The sequence below is a fragment of the Rhinopithecus roxellana genome, chromosome 13 (genome assembly GCF_007565055.1).
Source record: "Rhinopithecus roxellana isolate Shanxi Qingling chromosome 13, ASM756505v1, whole genome shotgun sequence".
Taxonomy (NCBI): domain Eukaryota; kingdom Metazoa; phylum Chordata; class Mammalia; order Primates; family Cercopithecidae; genus Rhinopithecus; species Rhinopithecus roxellana.
Genome location: NC_044561.1, coordinates 24,357,189 through 24,377,963, shown reverse-complemented (window position 1 = coordinate 24,377,963; position 20,775 = coordinate 24,357,189). Strand labels below are relative to the sequence as shown.

Sequence of the window (20,775 nt, the reverse complement as noted above, 5' to 3'; positions counted from 1 at the left end):
TCCCAACTTAAGATAGGGTCACCTCTTCTAGCCTCCCACTAAGGTCAGGGACAATTTGTATATTAGTTTGTTTTCATGCTGCTATGAAAAACTGCTTGAGACTGGTTAAATTATAAAGGAAAGAGGTAATTGACTCACAGTTCTGCATGGCTAGGAAGGCCTAAGAAAACCTGTAATCATGGCAGAAGGGGAAGCAAACATGTCCATCTTCACATGGTGGCAGGAGAGAGAAGTGCCAAGTGAAGCGGGGAAAGCCCCTTCTCAGATCTTGTGAGAACTCACTCACTATCATGAGAACAGCATGGCGGAACCACCCCCATGATCTAATCACCTCCCACAAGATTCCTCTCCCAACACATGGGGATTACAATTTGCCTTACAATTCAAGATGAGATTTGGGTGGGGACACAGAACCAGACCACATCAATTTGAATTCCATTCCACCAAGCCCACCACTCCTGGTGCAATTTCTTTTCAATTGCAATGGAAGGGAGGCTGATGCTCTGCACTTGCTAAAACATCCACAGGATTCCCAGCCTTTGACCCTTTGGCTATGTCTAAAACCTCCAACTCATCTGCAGACTTGCCGTCTTAAACATGGCTGGGTGTTTTGAGAGTTTTCTTTGTTGCTCCCCCATAGTGTCTAGAATACAGAAAAAAGCAGGAGAGAGGAGAGGGAAAGAATATAAATTTGGGCAAATGATGATTAAATTCACCCCTCCCTGCCTCCCAAACCCTGATCAGACTGTACAAAAAGAATCTTATATATATTAGCACTGGCTCTCGGTTTAATGTAGGGCCAACATTGCTGGGTAAATTAAATGACATTTATAATATAGCTGAACTATAAAAATGTGCTTGGGGCAGAAATTAGACATACCAAGCCTTTTCCAGCAAAAGACATTTTTACAAATGCATGAGAACCTGAACCAATTTGGAAGCCCTGTCATTTTGATTTAAAGCCAGGGAAGTGGGGCTGATCCCTAAAGAGGAGAAACAATTATCCAGGTGAGAGGAGAATTTAAAATTCTGGTCCTCATTACTGACCTGCCTTGGACTCAAGATGTATCATGTAGAGAAGAGGGTTCACCCATAACTGAGAAGAGCTAGGACCGCTCTTTATCTGCATAACCAGCAAATCTCATATGATTTGCACATGTACCCTCTTCCAGGGAGCCATCCCTGCCTGTCTAAGCTGAGTTACGGGCATCACATTGGAGTACCCATACCCACTTTGTTTTAGTTAACTATTGTTGCGTAACAAACCATCCCCAAAATTTAGTGGCTTAAAGTAACAAATATTATTGTCTCACATGATTCTGTGGTTTGACTGAGTTCCGCATGGAGATTCTTCTGCTCACCATGGTGTTGAAAAGAGCCAAATCATCTCTGAGCCTCCAAGGGGTTCAGCCGAGTGTCTGGTAGCTTGAGCTGCTTGTCACCCGAGCATGTAAGTTTTCGCTCATGTGACTTGGGCTTCTCACAGCATGGGAGCTGCATTCCAAGAGAGAGTGTCCTAAGAGCAAAAGTGAAAGCTGAAGCTCTCTAAACATGACTTGGCAGCCATCTATAACCTACCACTCCCTTGTACTAAGTCATGATATATCATTGTTCCCATGTGCTGAGCGGGTACTATGCTAGGTATTCGCCACTCTGTACTCCATCGTTGGTTTATGTCTGTGTCTCCTTGCACAAAGGAACCCTTGTCTCATTCATTTCTGCAACGAAGGAGGTGCAGTTAGTTCAGGTTCAACAGAAAAGCCATGGCTCTAAGTGTTCATGCCAAGTGTGGTCAGTCTTAACCCAGGAGATTATTGTGAGAGAATGCAGGAATCTAAGGGCCAATATCAGTATTCTGTTACAGTACCAGCAGTAAAAATAATAGCAGTAGTCATAATGATGATTAATAGTAGTAGGAAATATTAACAATAGTATAATTTCTACTGCCCTAGCCCTAATAAATGTAATTCTGCCTTATACTTAAGAGACATTTGACCACTTACAAAGCACTTTTATTTCCATTACCTTACTTTGCTATTCAACAACTTTGTGAAATGGTCCAGGAGGATTTTTGTTATAAATCATAGTTTACAAATGAGGGAAATGAGTATGGGAAGGAATAAAAACTTGTCAATAGTCAATGAAAATGGATATTCTTTGTCAGGGACCTACTATTTGCAGTTTACACCAATGACTTAATGTCCTCCTTGCAGCAATATTATCAGGTCGATACCATTATTGCCACCATTTCACAGATGAGGAAGCTGAAGCTCAGAGAGGTGAAGTCCTTGACTTGTCTGGGATTTTATGTTCCCTGACTGGGATCTGCATCTGGATCAGTCTAACTCTTGAGTCAAAGACTCTTTCCACAATGCTACACTTAATTCCTCCCAGATTACCATTTTCTAAATTACTTTGAGCTGAGAAAGCAGATAACATTCACATATAAATACAGTCAATCCTCCCCTCTGTATCTGAGAGCTTCTCATCTGAGTATTCAACCAACTCTGGATTGAAAATATTTTTGAAAAACAATGAAAATAACAATACAATGATAGAAAATAAAACAAACTTAAAATTTAAAAACCAATATACTATAACAACTATTTACATAGCATTTAGATTCTATCAGGTATTATAAATAATCTAGAGATGATTTAAAGTGTTTGAGATGATGTGCATAAGTTATATGCAAATATTACTCCATTTTCTATAAGGAACTTGAGCATCCATGGATCTTGGTATCCTTAGGGGTCCTGGAACCAGTCTTACATGGATACTGACAGACAACTGTAATATGAAAAATCAGAAAGAGGGACTCTTCCATGAAAAACTTCCGCCGGGCGCGGTGGCTCATGCCTGCAATCCTAGCACTTTGGGAGGCCGAGGCAGGTGGCTCTCGAGGTCAGGAGATCGAGACCATCCTGGCTAACACGGTGAAACCCCGTCTCTACTAAAACCACAAAAATATTAGCCGGGCATGGTGACTGGCGCCTGTAGTTCCGGCTACTCGGGAGGCTGAGCCAGGAGAATGGCGTGAACCCAGGAGGCAGAGCTTGCAGTGAGCTGAGATCGCGCCACTGCACTCCAGCCTGGGCGACCAAGCAAGACTCCATATCAAAAAAGAAAAGAAAAACTTCCACCAGTTTTAAAGCCCACTTTGACCATTTGCCATTTGGAAGTTTTTGTTCTTCACCCATTGTTAGTTCTTGGTGGTTTTCACATAGCTGAGGTTACCAAGAAGCAAATTTTCAGGTAAACAAGTTGTCATATGTGTAAAGTTACATGAGGTTATTGAGTCCAAGTATCCCAGGGATTAACTCACTTTCAAGTTATAAATTACGCACTTGATGGGAGCAAAGATATATATGTATACATTTTAGCACCTACAAAACCCATCAACTGGTATTTTTAGAGGACATACTATACATCAAGCACTAAAAGGCAGGATGATGATAGGTTAAGCACGCTGACTTAAAATCAGGCTGCCTGAGTTCAAATCCCATCTCTGCCACTTATCTCAGGCAAATTATTTCATCTCTCTGTGCCTCAGTTTTATCATCTTTAACAGGGGTTTATAATGGTACCCATTTTACATGGTTGTGGAGAGGATTAAGTATGTAGTCAGCCTTGGTTCATGTGCTCATCTGTGAACAAGTCACTGGGGCCGAAACAATGTAGGACCCTGACTGGCCAGCCCTGACCTCCTCCAACACATGGACTGAAAGTGGGAGGTGGGGACTTGCCAAAGGAACGTCAGGAGATGTTCGCCAAGAGAAAAGTCACAGAGAAGTCCAGCATGTTAAGGAATCAAGAGCTTTCTTTTTATTTTTTCCTGCCATGTCTCAATCAATATCTGAAAGACTCGTAAAGGAACTGAGTGTGTGCTAATAATAAAATGACCCAATTGTGAATTAAGCAGACATGTTTCTCCCCAGCAGGGTTAACAAAGTGACTTGCATCCAGACCCAACACTGCCATTTACCACCTTGCCTTCTGCAGGAGAAAGCATGGAAAATGTGCAGAAAAAGATCCTGGGGTGTGGCAAGACAGAGGCCTGTGAGTTTAGCAGTGAGGTGTCATCAGTTGTAAAACATTATCCTGTAAATACGTAGGATGTTTGAGCAATAGGTCCATGTCAGGTCTCTCTAAGAGGCAAACATTTAAGCAACAACATTTTGTTTAATGAGAATAAAGAAAATCTGCCACCCAGAAATAGCCTTTGACCCAGCAATCCCATTACTGGGTATACATTCAAAGGAATATAAATAATTCTATTATGAAGATGCATGCATGTGTATGTTCTATGCAGCACTATTCACAATAGCAAAGACATGGAATCAACCTAAATGCCCATCAGTGGTAGACTGGATAAAGAAAATGTGGTACATATATGCCATGGAATGCCATGCATCCATAAAAAGGAATGCAATCATGTCCTTTGCAGGGACATGGATGGAGCTGGAAGGCATTATCCTCAACAAATTAATGCAGAAACAGAAAACCAACTACTGCATGCTCCCACTTATAAGTGGGAGCTGAATTATGAGAACACATGGACACGTGGTGGGGAACAAAACACACTAGGGTCTGTTGGTGGGTCAGGGGTGGGAGGAGGGAGAGCTTCAGGAAGAATAGTTAATGGATGCTGGGCTTAATGTCTAGGTGACGGGATGATCCGTGCAGCAAACCACCACGGCACACGTTTTCCTATGTAACAAACCTGCACATCCCACACATGTATCCCTGAACTTAAAATAGAAGTTGGAAATAAAAAATAATCTGCCATCAACTAAGTCATTTGCCTTCTCTGAGCCTCAGTTTCCTAATCTGCAAAATGAGCAAGTTGTACCATCTGGCCTCACAGGATACTTCCAGTCCTTGTGTTCAAGTGATTGTGACTAAATTTAAATGTCTTTAATGACAGCTCGAAAGTCAGGAGTCAGGGCACATCCACTAACTCACTGAGTGATATTAAGCAAGTCACTTCATCCATCCATCCATCCATCCATCCATCCATCCGTCTGCCCATTATCCCCTGTCCATCCATTCATCAATGCATCCAGTTTCTGTCCATCCATCTACCCACCTCTTCATCCACCTGTACATACACCTGTCCCTTCATCCAATCGCCTTTCCACTCATCCTCTATTGATGAATCTATCCATCCATCCATCCATCCATCCATCCATTCTTCCATTATCCATTCATCTGTTCATCACATCCTGTCCATCCTTTCATCAATGCATCCTTTTATCTGTCCATCCATCCACCTACAGGTTCGTCCATCCTTACATACACCTGTCCACTCATCCACCTGTTGATGAATCCATTCATTAATCTGTCCACCAATCCATCCTTCCATCTCTCCATCAACCTGTCCATTCATCAACCCATCCTATGCAAAGCCATTTTAAGACCTTGGTTTAATCTAAGCAGTATTATTTTGGAGTCTCACACTCACGTCATAGCATACAAATTTAAAGAATTCTTATTGTAACATTTAAGAAGAAGTATTAAAGTTATGTTTTTGAAATTATATTGTTACCAGTAACTCTCTCAATTTATATATACCTATAATTTCTTGAAAATCATCAAGCATATGCAGGAATTCTTGTGAAATGAGACTCTAACTCATCAACTCTTTTCAAATATAATGAAACTTTTATGAACACTAAATTTAAAAAACACTGAGGTTGATATAATGGTATGTTGTGGAGGCATTTAATTTAAGCCTTTATTAATTTTGCTTTTGCAGTTTTCTTTTACTATTTTGGAGCCAATATATTATTTTCAGCTCTCAGGGATTTTCATGGGCTCTTAAAAAGCTTGTAGGCCTCAGCGCCTAATGGGTAAAATAGGCCCATTTCCGAAGTCTTTTAAACATCCTTCCTGCATTTCCCAGATTCTAATTGGATGAAGACAGAGAGATTATGCAAAAGAGCTATCTGGTCAACCCAAGATAATAAAATAGATATATAAAGGGACCATACATGAAGCATCAACGTCACACTAAGTGGACTGTTTCACGTTTGCCCTCCACCCTTTTAAGCATTCCTGTCCCAAATAGAAACAATAATTCTGGACAGATGCAGGGAGAAGATAAAGATGATTTCAAGGGCTCACCGTAAATCGTAATGAGTACCTACTCTAGCAGGGAGTATTTTGATTACTTTTTGAAATGTGAAATCGCAGATTTATCTCCTGTGATCACATTGGGAACATTTTTTTTCCTATATAAAAAGAGGTTTCAAGAAGTGCTGAAAGGTTTAGGATAATGAAGGCAAATTGCTTTTACAACAGCAGGGAATTGTGAGTAGTTTGTGTGTCTTTGAACACAGGAAAGTAAGAGAATTCCCCAAGGAGAAAAACTTCCAGTTTGTCACTGGAAAAAATTCACATCAAACAAATACGGTTTAATGCTTCAGCATGTATATGAATTAGAGCCCTTGGTGAATATCCCAGCCTGTTTCCCTTTTTAAATGATGAAGCATGTTCAACATAGGGAGTGGAGGTAACATACCCAAGATCACAAAGCAAGTTTTTGCCTAGACCAATGGCTGACCCTGGCCGATGTGGTTCTGCTATCACATGGTGTACCTTGTCCTAAAATAGTGGAAAATGCATAAATGAGAAAGGTATTCTTTTTTATAATTTGCTTTTTTTTCTCTATTAGACAGTTTTGAACATTTGGGACATGTGTTGAGAAAGTTAATTATCCCATCCTCATCCCACTGCACCAAGGAATCCTCTGTTAACAGCCTGTGCAAATCTTTTCTTTGTTTTGTTACAATTTCGAAAAGCAATTTTCTCTTTATGTTTCTATATGCTTCTTGAGTCTCCATGATATTCAGGCTTCCCATGGCATTCAATTCTGCTCAATTGTCTGTTGCTATTTGGACTAAATTCTTCCAGGAATAATTACCATGCTGGAGTTCATGGTGATGTGTATGCAGTACCCTCATGTTGGGTATCTCCTGGATGTCAGGAACTGTGCTAGTTAATGAGGGAAAGAAGTTAACCAGAATGGAATCACTGCCTGCAAGAGACTCAGAGGCTGGTTGGGGGTTGGGTTTATAAACAATTTTGACAAAGAACAATGTGTCCTGTGATAGGGATAAAACGCAGAAGTCCAGGGATGTACCTGACCCAGACTGGGAGTCAGGGGAGGCTTCCTGGAGGAGATGATTCCTCCTGGATCCCAAAGGGTGAGTAAAACTTAGCAATGTGAAGATGGGAGAGAGAAAGGCATTGTAAGCTCAGGAAAGAGCAAGCTCAAAGCTTGCAGGCAAGAACTCAGGTTGAAAGCAACCTCATATGTCACCATACTCCCATAATTCCTATGTCACAGATGGGAAAACCAAGGTCTTTTTGAAACCCTTGGTGCTGTTACACAGGACAGCACATTCTGTTGTTCTTTTTGGCCTTTACAAAAGCAAATGTTATTGGCAGTGTGCTGCAAATGGAAGACAATGGTATTGTCTAGCATGATTATCCTGCAGATCTTTGTTATAACGAGGGCATCCTGAAGTTAAGAAGATGTAGATTAAATGTGCACATGGAGTTCTATCCTTACCCCTGAATTCAGAAAGCCTGGCACTACAGTCACTGGTTGGCAAGATTGGATTGCAGGTCAACTGTTTGTGATCCACTGTAACTTTAATCCTGGCCAAGCTGATGACATTTTGGAATCAGCAATGAATCAACCATTGGACATAATATGCACTAGGCTCTTAGAAAAGAGTTGAGGGATCATGTGGAGGAGGTGTTCCTGGTAGTGTGGAAAACAGAATACGATTGTCAAGAGCTTGCACTCTGGACTTTTACCTACCTTGATCTGAATCCCAACTCCTCCACTTACAAGCTGTTCAACCAAAGCAAGCAACTGCATTTCTCTGTCTCCTCACCTGTCAAATAGGAGCAGGAGTAGCTCCCACCCGGAGGGACAAACGCATGTAAAGATCTTACTTAAATGTTCAGCACATCCTAAGTGCCCAGTAAATGGTGCAGTTTGAATTATCTTATTTTAATCCAAACCAAGTTCCCTCAGCTTCCAGAACTGGTTGGGGTCAGCTACATCCACTGACATATTCCTTTTAATAACAGTTGGTGCCGGACAGGACATAAAGAAATAGAAAGATGCTCTGTGCTGCAAAGCCTCCCAGGCACAACTGGGAATGACTCAGTGTGGGGAGTTATTTTGGTTCACTCTTTTGTCTGCTCTGCTCTGGTTGTTCAGATAACTGGACTTTGCCTGACTTTGCAAGACCAGCCAGACTGGACTTACCTGAAGTGCCACCTCAAACTCTCAAGCTGTCTTTGATACACTACCAATGAGTTAAATATTCCTCACATGATAAAGCAAAGAGGAAGTGACAAAAGTGTGGTAAAACTCTTCGGAGTATTAGGAATTATATTGTGACTTGAAAGCACAACCTGGAAAGTCAGAGGAAGCTTAGTTCTAATTTCAGCCTCGCCACTCCCTAGCTATGTGACCTTGGTCTTATCAGCGCCTCTTTTGTAATCTCAGCTTAGTCATTTCTAAAATGGGGGTACTCATGCCTGTCTCACTGCGTTACCATGAAGATTAAATGAGATCATAATATGTAAAGTGTTTGGCACTGTGCTTGTAATATAGTAAGCACTCAATATATTCTAGCTATTCTATTATGTCGTATTTATTCACTTATTTAGCAAAAAGAAATATGTAAAAATTATCACTATGTGTCAAGCCCTGGGGTGGAATCTGATGATTAAAAATAGAAATAAATGTTGTAAAAGCATCAATCAGGGTGCTGAGATCAGGTGGTCGTGGAAGGCTTCTGTGAGGCATTGACCTTTAAACTAAGATCTGATGGATGAATAGGGAGTTATCAGGTCAAGAACAAAGGAAACAGCATGTGCAAAGCCCCGAGGAAGGAATGAGTGATATGGTTTTGAGGTGTGTCCCAGCCCAAATCTCACGTCAAATTGTAATCCCCATTGTTGGAGACAGAGTTGGTGGGAGGAGAGTTGATCAAGGGGGTGGTCCTTCATGAATAGTTTAGCACCATCTTCTTGGTACTGGTCTCATGATAGTGAGTGAGTTCTCTTGATATCTGGTTGTTTAAAAGTATGTGGCACCTCCCCTTTCTCTTCTTGCTCCTGCTCTGGCCATGGAAGATGTGTCTGCTTCCCCTTCACCTTCCACCAGTTTTGTGAGTTTTCTGAGACCTCCCCAGAAGGAGAAGCCGCTATGCTTCCTATACAACCTGCAGAACCATGAGCCAATTAAGACTCTTTTCTTTATAAATTACCCAGTCTCAGGTATTTCTGAATAACAGTGCAAGAACACCCTAATACAATGACCTCACTCTGTCTGAGTAAGAACTAAGGCCAGTGTAGTTGGAGCATAGCACATGAGGGCAAGCCTGGTCAGAAATGGGGTGAAAGACAAAGTCAGGCTCCAGAATACACACAGTCCTGCAGCAAAAGTTGGAGGCAACTTAAGAACAGTGGGAAGGAAGCCACTGAGGGGTGTTAAGCAGAGGATTGTGTGATGGAGTCTGACCTTCAATTTTAAAAACTCACTTTGACTGCTGGGTGGAGCATGAATGGTAGGGAAAGACCAGGCAGAAAGCTGTACTCATCTCAGTGAGGCAGAATGGTAGCTTGGACTTGAGTGGACCCTGTGTGGATAGGGAGAAGCAACAGGTTCAAGGTCTATCTTGAAGTTAAAGTCCATAGACTTGCTGATAGATAAAATGTGGGGAAAGGGGAGAAGATAGCCTCAAGGACATCTCCCCGGTTACTGCTTGAGTGACTGGCTGGATTAGATGGTAACTTTGCTGCAATAGGAAAGACTTTAGAGAGTAAACAAGATCAGCTCTAAGGCTCTTGCAACACTAACATTGAATGGAAAATCCCTATTGTCAGCAACACAGTGCATACGGCATGTGGATGCATCTTGTTTGCTGATGCATCTTAGAGAGGTGCATGTAGATAGCTTTAGGTGTATATACACCCCTTCCATACAGACACTGTTTCTTTTATATCATCTTATTTTATTTACTTCAAAACACTCACCACAATCAGAGCTATTTATTTTTTTCTTGTTATTTATTTCTTTTCATTCTATCTCCCCCACTAGAATATAAGGTCCATTAGTGTGAGGCACTATCTTGTTCCCTATTGATTCCCAGCACCTAAGCCTGCTACTGACACATAGTACACGCTCCATAAACGCTCATTGACAACATAATTTTTTTCACATTGCTACATGTACATTTACCTTCTATTGCATGACAGGTGTTCAGTTTCATGTAATTAAAATGGCCAAGTGGGTTTTCGCAGGTTGGGGAAAGCCTGAGGCTGGTCTTACCAGGCGAGTAAGTAACATTGTGCATATGTTGTCATCCTTCCCAGGAGGAGAGAACTGCAGCTCTGCTGAGAAGACAGACAGGAGGGGTCCCGGTGTAGTGACAAATGAAAGGCATGAGCTTTCTGTTATGGAAATGGGGTGGCTGGTGGCCTTCCAGGAAGACTCAACAATGTCGATTGACTGTAGGAAGAGTTAATAACTACTCCCAGCCCAGTCAACTGGGCTCAGTTGCTAAGCAACTGCCTCCCTGGGGTTATATAATATGTAAGAGAAACACTTTTTTTCTAAATGGAACACAGGCTTCCTTCCTAGGTGACAGAGACTTTTCACCTTGATCATTCCAATCTCCAGTAGACTTGGGTGACTTAGACATGCGAGTGGCATTTGGGTTGCTTTCAAGCTGCTGTGACCAAAGAGAACGCCACCATCCAATAAAGGATGGATTTGGAGAAAGGGGTAAATGGGCAATCTGTGTAGCTTCCTTTACTTGCATGGAATTCCTAGGCAACCCTGGCATGGTCGTCTCTCTCTGTGGATTCTCCAGAGGGCTTTGATGACACCAGATCTCCCTGAAGATTTGACCAAACTTACAGATGGACTGGGGCAAAAGGAGAAGCTACCGGTCTACCTAGGGTTTTCTTAAATCATGCAATTATCCATCTCTTTGCTCTTTGAGACTACACGTGTGTACAAATCAGACACAACTGAGTTCAAATCTTGGCTTCCATTGGGCAAGTTATTTAACCTTGCTGAGCCTCGGGTTTTGCACCTGTGAAACGGAGGTGATCAGAATGATGACAATTATCATGATGATGACAATGAGGCTAGTCCTAAAGGCTTTGCAAGGCTCTCTCCAAGATCTAATGGATAACACATGTAAAAGTGCTTCAGAAAGTCCATAAAGCTATATAAATGTTGATTGTCACTGAGATTACCCAAAGACTATAAACTTAGATTCAGGGATTCCTTTGAAAACTTGTGGTGTGGACAGTCATTGCAAGAGCACAGATGTACAGAGAGATAATGGGGACAACAAGTATAAAATAAAACCAGGAAATATCTTGGTTCGTTTATGCTGATATAATACCAGCGTATACCACAGACTGGGTAATTTATAAATAATAGAAATCTGCTTCTCACAGTTCTAGATGCTGGCACTGGCAGGTTTGGTGTCTGGTGAGGGCTGTTCTCTGCTTCCAGGATGGTGCCTGTTGTTGCATCTTCCAGAGAAGATGAACACTGTGGCCTCACATAGCAGTAGACAGAATGACCAACAGGGCCTCACTAATTCTCTGGAGCCCTTTTACAAGGGCTGTGATCCCATTCACAGGGGAAGAATCCTTGTGACGTTTCCTTTAGGACCTGTGAGGCTGAGACTGCTCCCAGTAGACGTTCCCACCTCCTCCTGTCTTTAGTAACAAAATTTTCACATTAGCTGGAGATGTGGCCACCTGGAATATACTGCAAGTCTTTGCCTCCCTTGTGGTTGGATGTGGCCATGTGGCTGTATTCTGGCCAATGGGAAGCTGATGGAAATGTTCCCAGTAACTTGGAGAGACAATGGGATAAGCAGAGAGTCACCGGAAACTTCATGACACATCTAGCTTACTGAGGACAAGTCAGGGATTATCAGCTCTGAACAGGTCCCTAAAATAATCTTCTGCCCATTGATAAGATGAGATAATTGAGGCCTAAAGAATGGAAAAGGGTGGTCCAAATCACTTACAAATTAGCAATGGAGAAAATTAGCCCATTACCAATCACCAACCAACCTTTTGCACCAACTACTCAGTTAAAGCCTGTGGTGCAAAAATGAAGAACCACACCCAGCGCTCAATGAACCCAGGGCCTGTTGCTTAGAAGGGACTGCACACGTCTCTCAGGGTCTGTTGCTTAGAAGGGACTGCACACAGCTCTCAGGGCCTGTTGCTTAGAAGGGACTGCACACAGCTCCCAGGGCCTGTTGCTTAGTAGGGACTGCACACAGCTCCCAGGTCCTGTTGCTTAGTAGGGACTGCACACAGCTCCCAGGTCCTGTTGCTTAGTAGTGACTGAACACAGCTCCCAGGGCCTGTTGCTTAGTAGGGACTGAACACAGCTCCCAGCTTCCAGCTACTGTTTACCTTCTGGGCTAATCTTTAGCCTGTTCTTTTCAGAATAGAAAGACTGGGAGGGAAAGATTTTTCTGAGAACTGACTTAACTTGTGTCTATTCATCCGACAGAAAACCAACAGTTTGATGACGTTGGGAGCTACTTTATACAAAATGACAGCTTAAAGGAGAGGCAAAAGCAATCTCTTTAATTGCATTGGTTCAATTTGTCTACCTGATGCTTTTGGGGAGAGATTAATTTAATTGATTCTATCATATGTGAGGTTCCATTACCTCTCAATGTTTCCAAACCATATTTGTGCAGCAAAATTTAAGCAAAGAGAAGTACATCCAGGACGAGAGGCAAGGATTCATTTAAGACGGTCAGTGCAGCTTTTTAGCTCAGTTTGGTGAATTCCCTTCTGCTAAGTTATACTCTCAGCAAATGGATAGAGTCCTCTTTCAGCATGCCAAGATTGGAAGTTGTAGATTCAGTCCCACAGGCCTTGAGGCTGAACTAAACATATGAAGAGGAGGAAAGGGAGCTGACAGCTCTAGAGCACCTCCCATGGCCAGTGAGTCTCATACATCTCGTATTCAGCACCTTACATCTCTGTTTATCAGGTGTCAGGTGCTTGGCTGAGCATTTCACATGGGTTGTCCCCCGTAAATCTCACAACAGCCCTATCAACTTGGTACTGTGATTTTACAGGTGAGGCACTGAGGCTATGTAGTTAAGCTACTGAGCAAAGATCACACCAGGAGGAAGTGCTGGGAATGGGACTGGAGGTTAGCACTGCTTCCCAAGCCTTCCTGGATTCCACTCCTTCCTTCTCCCTGCCTCAAACCACTTCCTCCTCCTAACGTATTTATTTCCTTTTAACTTCCCTTCTTTCTTCCAGTATTGAACTTCGGAAGTATGTGTATGATGGTGTGTGTATGTGTTTCTGTGCATGTATGTGTTTGCATATATGTGTATGTGTGTGTATGTATGTGTATGCCTGTGTATGTGTGTATGTGTGTTTGTGTGCATATGATCCATCCTTTCAGTAATTTTTTTGAGCACTGAGTATGCACCAGGCTTGGTGGTTGGTGCGAGAGACACAGCTTCTGCCTTCAAGGGGTTCACAGGCTGACAGCAAATCCTTCTTTCTTCAGTCCCACCTCAAGTTAGTGGACAGGGCTTGTGGAATCCCCACCAGCCACCCCCTTCCCAGTATCACCTTCCTGGACTGAGATCTCAGTATTTTTGAACTACTGGTCCCCTATTTGAGGTGGAAGGAGATGAGGAAGGCAATGTGGTATAGTGGGCATAATCCAGGCTTTGGTCTTAGTTAATATGACTTTGAAGGCCAGCTTGGCCACTGCTCCCTGTGTGCCATCAGCCTTCTCAGCCTCCAGCCAGTAGCTGGATTTGTCATTTTAAAGGACTTCTTTCATCATGCCTATCCCCTGATTAAACAGACTCTGTGCCTCTGTCCAGTTCCAGCTTTCGTCCTGGGGTTCTGGGTAACATATCTAACCTCACTTCTACAATCGCTCTCTGCTTGAACCACCTGGATGACTCATTATCTCCCAAACACATTCCTCACCTCTCAGCCTTTGTTCAAGGTGGATCTTCCGTATGACTTACGTCCTCCAGTCAAAACCCCACCCAGTCAAAACCCCATGCAGAATCCCAGCCCAATCCAAAGACTCCATTTCCCCCAACAGGGCTGGTTTCCCCAACAGGCCTTCTCGAAGCCTATGGGTCCTTGCACTCATATCTCATCTAGGTTTTGCTCCTCAGTGGACTTGTCTTTTCTCTCAGCTGAACTATAAGCTCTTCCAGAGAGAGTATGTTCTATGCATTTCAGAGCCCGAGCCTCTGGCAGAGGCTGGCGTGCAGTAGACACTCAATAAAACTTAACATAATTGATTAAAATGTCTCTGGAGGCCAGGCACGGTGGCTCACACCTGTAATCCCAGCACTTCGGGAGGCTGAGGCTGGTGGATCACTTGAGGTCAGCAGTTCAAGACCAGCCTGGCCAACATGGTGAAACCCTGTCTCTACTAAAAATACAAAAATAAATAAATAAAAATAAGAAGGAAATTTGCCGGGTATGGTGGCTTGTGCCTGTCATCCCAGCTACTTGGGAGGCTGAGGCAGGAGAATTGCTTGAACCTGGGAGACAGAGGTTGCAGCAAGCCAAGATTGTGCCACTCTACTCCAGTCTGGGAGACAGAGCAAGACTCCATCTCAAAAATAAAAAATAAAAATAAAATAAAATAAAACATCTCTGGAGGTGGTAGAAGGGTGGTATGTTAAAAAGAATAGGCTTTAGCAATGACTACTTGTATTTAAAGCCCATGCTACCACTGTTTGCGACAATTGCCTTAATTGCTCTAAGCCTCGGTTTCCTAATCTTTAAAATGAGAAAAGTAATATCTGCCTTTCAGGGTAGTTGAAGTTAGTCAAATAAGCTAATACCTCCAAAAACATTTTCACAGCCCTGGCCCAGAGTAGGAGACCAATACATGGTAACTGATATTATTATTATTTTATTTTCTAAAAAGAAGACAGCAGCTGAGTCAGATATTTTATTCTCTCTCATACCTGTGTCTGTCTCCACATGCATTCCTTTAAACAAATGGTTAAATCTCTGAATCATGTAAAAGCAGAATCTATTGCTAGATGATCCCATAGGAAAATGAAAAGGTCACTTCCCCATCCTCCTAAGCCACAGAAAGGTACAGCTGAAGCAGCATAAACGTTCTTGTGGGTCTTCATAAATTCATGATGGCACATTCCCTAATAGACAGTGAAGGAGGCACAGGCTGTCTATGGAATGTTCCTAACCCTTGAGATTGATGGATGAGAGGGCTACCCAGCTTCCTCCCCAAAACTCTCCCTTGAGGACACTGTCAGGCACAGAATCGTAAGCTAGAGGGATGGGAAGGTGACAGGGGTTAACTCTGATATTCTTTTTTCAGTAAACAATTCATCAATTTTATGTCTTACTTTTTTTCCGATGAAGTGAGTGGCAGAGGAGAGGGAGAATTTAATGATGATGTGGGTGGAAGGGCAGATCTACTATTCAATCACGACCACACAAAAATAGAGCAGACCTTTAGAAGCATGATCAGCCCCTGGATGATTTAGAGTATTCTCCACTAACTGTAGTATCGAGCTTGCATGGGACGAATCATTAGTCATCATTAACTAAAGTTCAAAAGAAATAATTTAATACCTTAACACTGGGCTGCAATAATTTTCCCTAATTATAATATTTAAAGAACACTATTTAGTTTTCAAATTTGTAACAAAGTTTCCATTTATTGCAGACCACTTTTGTTTTTCTGCTTAAACCATTGAGGACAGATTATCATTGCAGCTCCCTTTGGTGGAGCAATTCCTAGAGTTGCTTTGGTGAGAAGCAACTCTACTGCAAATCTGTGCCTGCAACTTAGCTTCTGCCTTGTGTTTCATTTATGAACCATCAAGGTGTCAGTGTCTAGAACATATCTCTAGGTCCTAGACACCTGTGGGGTACATAAGTGTGGCTCCTTAGACATTTGTTGAAATGAAGCTGTCAGTCACCAGTTGCTCACTTTCATCTCTGTGCCAGGCATCTTTGACTAGAATGTCCTTAGCCCTCTCCGGACACCTCCAGATTGAGCTAGATGAGGCCTTTGTGCTCCCTGAATCCCAGATATGTTCCTTCACGTATAGCAGCTATTGGACATGTTGTGATTGTTAATTGATAGCTCTATCCCCCTAGCCTCTGAGTTCTCTGAGATGAGGGCTGTTTATTGTTCACATCTTTGGCAAGCAGCAAATATACAGAAGGTGTAGGTACAAGCTTCTTGAATGGATGAGTCAATTCATTTGTATTTGTCATTTGTCACATTTCTTTCTTCTCTGAGCCTAGTCTTCCTATATAAAATAAGATGTAACAATCACAGGGCCACTTACTAAGCACATGCTATATGCCAGGCATCATCTTCTCATTCAAATCTTACAATAACTCTAGAATATGGACACTTTATTACTCCATGCTACAGTTAAAAAAAACTGACGTTCAGAGAGGTGTTGGACACAACCAGGGTCGCACAGTCAACCAGGTTTGGAACCCTGGTATGTTTCACTTAAGAACTCAAGACCTGAACCGTCACATGAACCTCAAGTGAGGTACAGAAAGGGTTATTTTGAACAATGTAGACCCCTTAAGAGCTGAAGAAGAGTAGGAGCAGAGAGAGGGAGAGGATAAGGCGATGTTTCAACTTTTATTTCTGATCATTTGCCCTGCATTTTATGAGGCAAGAGGGTTGTTAAGGGTTGTTACTACCATGGCTTTGAATGGGGGAGAAAGCTTCCGAAATGCTTCCCCAAGTGTTTCAAATCTCCAGACACCCTAATTCTAGAACTTACTCTGCGATTCTAGTACCCACTCCTCTGTGACCTCAGGAAAGTACTCTTCCATTCCTACATCTCATTGCTTTCCCATGTGTACTATGAATATTTGATTAGATACTGCCATTCAATACATATTTCTTGAGTATCCACAATGTGCCAGGTACTAGAGTCATAGAAAGGTACAATACAGGCATGGTCCCTCTTGGGACTCTTAATCCTTATGGGAAGTGGGTCATGACACAGATGATCATACACATAATTACTAACTACTATTGTGATAGGTGCTTCAAAATAACAGTTAGGGGGCTCTAAAATAATGGGCATACCATAAATATAGCACTTACTATGTGCTAGTCATCATTCTAGGCACTTTATATCCATTAGCTCAATATATAATCACATTGAGTTATGAAACAGATATTACGAATATCACCCCATTTTACAGATGAGGAAGCTGAGGCTAGAAGAGGTTAAGGAGTTTTCCCAACATCACGCAGCTATAAGTGGTATAACCTAAATTCAGGAATTCTGATGCCAGAGTCTTTGTTCTTAACTACCGACATCTATTGCTGTGAGATTATCTAAAATCCATGTCTAATGTAGTCTGAAAGTGTGGTAAGGTTTCCTTAAGGACATGTCTTTTTTTGCTGAGAGTGGAAAGAGGTGAAGCAGTTTCCTAGGAGGAGAGCAGGTCGAAGAGTGTTCTGCCAGAGGGAATGCTATATGGGAAGGCTCCAGGCAGGTTGGAGCTCATCACATTTGCCAAAGACAGGAGCAGATATGCTCTAATGAGCTGGATCCATTTTCTGGACCTTCTGACAGTTTTTTCAAGAAACTCCACAACAATCTGTGCTGTGGTTCTATTCACTGCCCCTGCCCAGCTCTCTCTCTCTCTTTCTGATAAAAGACCTCACTTAAAACCAATGTGACATGTGCCAGCCAGCAGCCCACTTGGCTTTTCATGTGAACAGACCCCTGTCAGGTAACCAAGAGATAACTGAACCACCAGATCTGGTTCCCTTTCATCCTTGTTTTCCTCTTCATTATTCCTTTCCATTGGTATCACTGGCAAATAAATAATGTCAAATTTAAAGAGAAGAGGAGCTCCATTTATGTGGCAGATTTCACTGCCTCTTCTTTGTTCAAGAATAGGGATGCCTGTCTTTGGTGCAGTCCGTCAACTTAAACACTACCAATTACTAACACTTTCCCGGCATTCAAGGCCTTTCAAGTCTGGTGACTTTTTGCTCTCTAAGGTTATGTTCAGTGACGTACATGCATCAGGATGGTCTTCTCATTGCCAGTGAGTAGACATCAGTTGTTATTAGTGCTGAATCTCTCACCTAAAATATGCTCCCCACTCCTCTTCTCCCCCTTTGTGATTCAGCTCACAACTGACCTTCTTCCTGAGGTTTATCTTAATTGCTTATCTCACAAAGCTTTGCTTCGATTCAGTTTTGCAAGGCTTTCTAACTACACCATGCCTGTAACTCTTTTATCTCTAAACTGCTGTTTCTCTAAGTGAGAGTCCTAGACCACCTACATCAGAATCACCCGGGGCAACTATTAAAAATGTGGTTTCTGATTATCCATCTTACACTCTCCACACCAAAATCTCGGTGGTGGGGGATGGGGAAAGGGAGGGCTGAAACTGGCATTTTACTAACTCCCCCAATCCAATCACACTGCTCTAACTAAATTGCTTTATTCTTGAATTAATTGTAATTCTCCCGAGAGTCTCTTCAAGAATCAATTTAGCAGAATGTCTTCCTCCTCAAGAGAATGAATCTTTTTTTTTCTTTTCAAGCATTTCCCAGTGACTAGCTAGTAGTCTATGTGATGATTTGAGATACCAACCCTGTCCAGGCCACCATTCCCACTCATGGGAACCATCATGTCAGAACTTCCAGACCCTCCAGGTGTCCAGTTTATGCTCTGGAATTCATCCTTCACCCACCTGTTGCAGTGATCTTCCCCAAAAAGAGCCTGCAGTGTGTCACTCTCAGCATCCAATAACTTGGTGGCCTCTCCTATAGAATAAATGCAACTCCTTCACTCTACAATGTAACCCTTCACAACTCTGCCATATCATAAATTTCCAGGCTTATTCCCACCTCTCTAGGCAATGCTGCACTACATGTCTTTGCAAATACTGTTAGCACTATCTGGAACAGCCTCTTCATTCTACTCCCTTTGAAAATTACTGTTTGCCCTTGAGGGCCCAACCCCAATGGTCCCTTTTCTGAGAAAATGTCCAGAACCGCCTCCTTTACCCCCACTTCCTACTCCAGAGCAGTGATAGCACCTCACCCCTCTATGATCCAAGAGTTCTGCATATCTGCATAGTGTGTGTATATATATATATATATATATATTTTTTTTTTTTGACAGAGTCATTCTCTCGCCCAGGCTGGGGTGCAGTGGTATGATCTTGGTTCACTGCAAGCTCTGCCTCTGGGGTTCACACCATTCTTCTGCCTCAGCCTCCTGTGTAGCTGGGACTACAGGCACCCACTATCATGCCCAGTTAATTTTTTTGTATATTTAGTAGAGACGGGGTTTCACCGTGTTAGCCAGGATGGTCTCGATCTCCTGACCTCGTGATCCACCCGCCTCGGCCTTCCAAGGTGCTGGGATTGCAAGCGTGAGACACCGCACCTGGCCATAATTTTTAAAACATTTAATTAAGTGCTTACTATATGCCAGCCACTTTGTTACATCCTTTGGATGTGTTATCTTACCTACCTTTCAAAACTCCCATGCAGTAGAAACCATCCCCGTTTTGAAAATGAGGAAACTAAAACCCAGAAAGGTAAAATTCCTTGTCCAAGGTTACACAGCTAATAAGATGAAGAGTCAGGATTCAAAACCACAGCCATCTGACTAACACTAAACTGCTGCCAATAACACGAGCGACCTACAAATCCCAAAAAGCACAGACTGGTGCTTGTCTGTGCCGAAGCAGCGAGATGGTCTAGCCATCCATATTGTATTATCTCTGGTGTATAAATTGAGATAATCACAGTATCCTAGGAAATAAAAAAACAGCATCCATTTGAGTTGCTGTCACATCACCTAGAGAAACTTGTTTTAAACTAAATTATCAGAGAAAGTTAGACGAACTCAGAGAAACTGAGCTATCTCTTTCTGGACAGAAAATTCAAAATGGCATTGAAGTATTGGACTTAAAGCTAATCTTCTAGCCCTGATGAAGCCACGGTGATTTATTTTGAAAGCTCCAGGGACAATTTATTTCTAATGGAGATCTCCGGAATAACCCAGAGTTTTGTGAACCTTAACAATGCTTATTTTCTTCTTAATGCATCTAAAATATACTTTAAAGCAAAAAGCATAAATTCAATATTAGCTTTACTAGGGGTTGGCATATGGGGGCACTCTTGCCAAAGGTAGATATTAGGACAGGTATTTTCTCTTATGGTGCTCTTTTTCTGTTTGGTTTTGTTTTGTTTTGTTTTCAAGTCACTTGCAACCACTGTAATTGTTAGGAGATAATTGGGGAGGAGAAGGCACCACAGTCTTCCATTCATCTTGCTTTGACACCACGAGGCTTAGTGACCACCTTAGTTAGAGGCAGGATGCTGTAAAACGATTATAAGCTTTGCAGTGAGACCTCATATATTGGCTTTACCAATTGTTGCTTCATCACCTGAAGCAAGACATTTAGCTTCCCTGACCCTCAATTTCTTCATCAATGGAATCAAGTATTTATCTTACAAAATTGTTATCAGGATCAGATGAAATAATTCACGTAAAGTACCTGGCACATCATAAGTGCTTAACAAATGTTAGCTATCATCATTAACAACACTTACGGTATTTATTGATATGGGTGGATTTAACTCTTCCATCTTAGTATTTTTTTTCTCTGTTTGCCCTTCTGTTTTTCTTCCTCTATTCCTCCTTTCCA

At 42.2% G+C, this 20,775-nt stretch overlaps 1 protein-coding gene across 1 annotated transcript in view; it reads left to right on the top strand.

Annotated features, from left to right (window-relative positions):
- SEZ6L (seizure related 6 homolog like) overlaps positions 1–20,775 on the top strand; it is a 214,430-nt gene that overhangs the window by 17,524 nt on the left and 176,131 nt on the right. The window lies entirely within an intron of this gene.